Below are 4,602 nucleotides of genomic sequence, written 5' to 3' on the forward strand. Positions count from 1 at the left end.
TCACTAAAGGATATATTTTAAAAGAATATATAACCATGGCTATCATATGTAAAAGATTTCCTCTATTTCATTAATTTATGAAGGAATCAGGAGCCACCACTGACTCAATTTAGACATTAGATTGTAGACTCTAGATTATAGATTTATCTGGAGTGAGGAGCTAGTGATGCAAATGAAGGATGTAAGGCTGCCTCTTTCCAAAGGACAAGGGTCATTCCACCACTAAATTTTCAACTAGAGAATGACCTGTATTGCCATCATCCATCTATAATTAAAAGAGCTGTGAAATACTTCATATATTATAATATTCAGAACCCTAACAGAAGTAGGTAATGCACTAAGGTGAAATATTTCAGTGAAAGATATTTGATAGACATATTTCCTGATTCCAAAAATCAAATTAATTTTTTATCCCTTTCTTTCTTTCTTTCTTTCTTTCTTTCTTTCTTTCTTTCTTTCTTTCTTTCTTTCTTTCTTTCTTTCTTTCTTTCTTTCTTTCTTTCTTTCTTTCTTTCTGAGACAGGGTCTCATGTAGTTTAAACTGTTCTCATACTCCCTATGTTTCCAAGAATGATTAAACCTCTGATCCTCTTGCCTCCAATCCTCAATAGTGAGATGATAGGCATACAATAATCATGCCAAGTTTATTTTTTCATATATGCTAAAATAAATTTATGCCCTTAATTCAGCAGCATTTATATTGCTAAAGACCAGCATATAGGATAAGAGGGGAAGTGTCTGTCAGGAAGGACTGTAACTATAGCTCCAAGCTCTCATGGCTTGAGAACATGGCTCATGAACTTATTTCTTACTGACTGCATTGTTTATCTTTACCTTCCACTGCCCCTCACTTACATCTTACTCCAGCAACTTCACTAGATCTTCCCCATTTAGCCATGAGGTGGAAAAAGAGGAATTCTGGATGTAGCCCAAACCTTGTGTTAGTGGGAACAGTGACTTAGACTGTAGTAGATTGCAGAGGCACAGGCAGTGCAGTGGTAAGTGTGGCTTACAAGAGGTAAAACTGGCTTAGAGAGCAAATGGTCTTCTCAAAGAAGACACTCTAGGAAATGGAAAAAACCAGGAGTGACAAACAGAGCAAATGGTTTCTGTTCAGGAAAAGCCACCTGGATGTTCCTGTTGATGAGCCCTGGAATGAACTTGTTAGCTTTTCAAAAAACTTATATTTTTATTTCTTTATTATTCATGTGTAGCTGCATGCCCCTAATTGGTGAATGTCAGACATTGAAAGCCTCTGTCTCAAACAAACAATAAATGTGGATGGTTACCAAAGAATGGTATCTGAGTTTGTCCTATGGCTGACCTGAATGTACATACATATATGTACATTTATGTCCTATACACTGCATTTACCTATGCACACTTATTAATATATGAAAATTATAGGTGAGTCCCAGTTATAGGCTAGCTATATCTAGGAAACATGATAAAAAACAGTAAAAGCACTCTGTGACAGTCAGATCACTTTATGAGAGTTGAAATAAAAGATATCTGCCAGTACTGTATGCACATTGTAGGCCATGTGCATGCAAAATCTAAGGTGACCACACAAAGACACCTTTATACCTTTGTTATACTTTACCAACACACCACTCCTTCCTCTATGTTTTGTCCCCACTAGGGAAGAAGCCTGCTGCCATACTGCTAGGGAATTTCAGGGAAGCTTCCTCCTCCATACAGGTCTTAATCTCCAGGTTTCTTCTGAAAAGTCTGAATTGTGTAGAACTGTGCAAATGGCAGGATTCCAAAATAGAGGTGACCCATGGGTGGCAGACCCCTCACCTGGATCCCAGGCCAGTTCCCTGGCGACCTGGGTTTCAGCCTACCATGAGGTTGTTCTTACAATCCTCTCAATCACTTCATCTAAAATATCTAAAATAAAGTTTGAATCACAGTGAAATCCAGGTCCTCTGTGTTTGTAAACCTACAACTATTCTTGGAATGCACATGCCTCTCAAATATATACTTGCTGGTGTATAAAGAGACTGAAAGATGTAACAAGCTTTCTAGTTGAATTTGAGATGAGAGAATACTTCCTGAATTTTTCATTATCCTTTAACGTCTACCACGCCTCTATCACACTTGTCCCCATAACAAACATAACTGGGTTATATGTTGTAATTAGTAAACCCTTTTTACTACCTGGGAAGGTGGGGCTTATGGTCATTTGTAACTTGTTCCATGTTCCATATGCAAAACTGATAATCAGAGATCCTAGATCTGGGCCTTCCATTTATTTATTTATTTATTTATTTATTTATTTATTTATTTATTTATTTATTTATTTATTTTTGGCAAGCTTTCTCTATGTACCCCTTGATGATCTGGAACTCACTATAAAGACCCAGTTGACACTGAACTCAAAGAGATCTGCCGGCCTCTAACTCCCATCATGTGCTAGAACTTAAAGTTGTACACCACCACACACTGGAAGACTCCATTTTTAAATACTAAAACCTAAATTATTGTATATATGTGTATATGTATGTATGTATGTATGTATGTATGTATGTATGTATGTATGTATGCATGCATATATGTATGTATGCATGTGGGTGTGCATTTGGGGGTTAGTGGAAAACATTCTGGTCTGATTCTCTTTTAATCATGTAGCTTTCATGGACAAAACTAAGGTCACCAGGCTTGGTTTTAAGTGTCTATGGATGAGTTATCACTCACTCACTTGTTTCCCCATATTCATTATCATTCTCTCTCTTTCTCCTTTCTCTCCCTCTCTTTTTTCTCTCTCTCCTCTTTCTACCTCTCTCTTCATCTCTGTACCCTCTGTCCACACAGAGACACACTAGGTACCCTTGTTAAACAGACAAATGATCTCAAACTCATAGTTCTGCTCACCTCTGTTTTCTGAGTGCTGGGATTAATGCTGTTAATCACCACCCCTGCCCTGTTTCCTCATTTTTAATACCTGTTTTTCTTCTCCCTATTGAAGAAGACAATTCAGTTGCACTGGTAGTAATCACATTATGCAACTTACATCAGCATAAGTTGAAAAAATGTAAATCACAGCCTTGGGAATGAATGAGTTCTTTCTCTCCCCCCCCTCTTCCTTCCTTCCTTTCTTTCTTCTTTTTATTCTCCTCCTTCTTCTCCTCCATTTCCACCTCCTTCTCCTTTTCCCTCCCCCTCTGGTTAAGCAAAGACCTGAGAGAAAGCAAAAATGGATTCACTTTTAGGATAATAACTGCTCTAAAACTCAAAGGCACTGCATGTGAATGTTCACACCAGATGGGGTTGATGTTTGACACCAGTCACAACCAATACTGTCTCTAGGGTCTCTACACCTTTATTTTTGTAGTGTTGGGGACCTGGGTCAGAATTTTGCCTGTACTGTGTAAGCTCTGTACCACAGGACTGGCTGCCTCATCTCAGCATCTGAGCATCTTCTCACCTGGACATGAGGCATCAGGAAATAGCATGTGTGTGTGTGTGTGTGTGTGTGTGTGTGTGTTTCCCCCCAAGGTGACAAAGAGATGCCTCATAAATATTCTAAGTTTCAGACTCTTTTTATTTAGGTTACAGTTGCCAATTTTTTATGGGACAAAATCCCAAAGAAGAAGGAATTTCACAAAGTCAAATATACACATAAATGTGTTATTCAGACAAGAGGAACTGAATTAATGATGTTTCCTCTCGTGAGTCATCTGTGACAGACACTTCCCATCCCCATTCAGCTAGGCTCCCAGGAGGGGTGCTGCAGACAGGAACAACTGCAATTCAGAATCTTGAGCCTAATTCTCTCTAAAAATGTCAAAGAAATCATCACAAAGATGTTTACACTTTAAAGTGCAGATAACTATAAGGATTGTTATACATAATGACACATGGCATCCAGGTCTTGTCTGAGGCATTATCTGCAGTCACCATGTGCAAAGATGGCACTTCCTCAAATTTTGCAGTAGGTGGTGCTGTTGTCAACTAAAACTCCAGGAAATTGCTGACCTAAAGGATTTGTGATGGCTATTTTCTTGATTATCAATTTGAGTACATCTGGAACTAACTAAAATCCAAGTGCCTGGGTTTCTCAGATTCTCTAGGATTTATCTCACCTAAGGAAGTAGTCTCTTCACTCTCAGCAGAAGATGGACTCCTACCTCCAACCCCCTCTGATACTGCCCTTTCTGCCTTTGAGGAAATTAATCCTTCCTTGTGTGCTAACCAGCAGTGACATTTATTTCTTTCTTTCTTTCTTTCTTTCTTTCTTTCTTTCTTTCTTTCTTTCTTTCTTTCTTTCTTTCTTTCTTTCTTTCTTTCTTTCTTTCTTTCTTTCTTTCTTTCTTTCTTTCTTTCTTTCTTTCTTTCTTTCTTTCTTTTCCTTCCTTCCTTCCTTCCTTCCTTCCTTCCTTCCTTCCTTCCTTCCTTCCTTCCTTCCTTCCTTTCTCTCTCTCTCTCTTTCTTTCTTGAAGATTTTTTAATTAGATATTTTCTTTATTTACATTTCAAATGTTATCTCCTTTCCTAGTTTCCCCTCCAAAAATCCCATAACCCCTAAGCACCCCTGCCCTGCTCCCCAACCCATCCATTCCTATTCCTGGTTCTGGCATTCCCCTATACTGGGGCATA

This window comes from Mus musculus, chromosome 14 (assembly GCF_000001635.26).
Source record: "Mus musculus strain C57BL/6J chromosome 14, GRCm38.p6 C57BL/6J".
Lineage (NCBI taxonomy): Eukaryota > Metazoa > Chordata > Mammalia > Rodentia > Muridae > Mus > Mus musculus.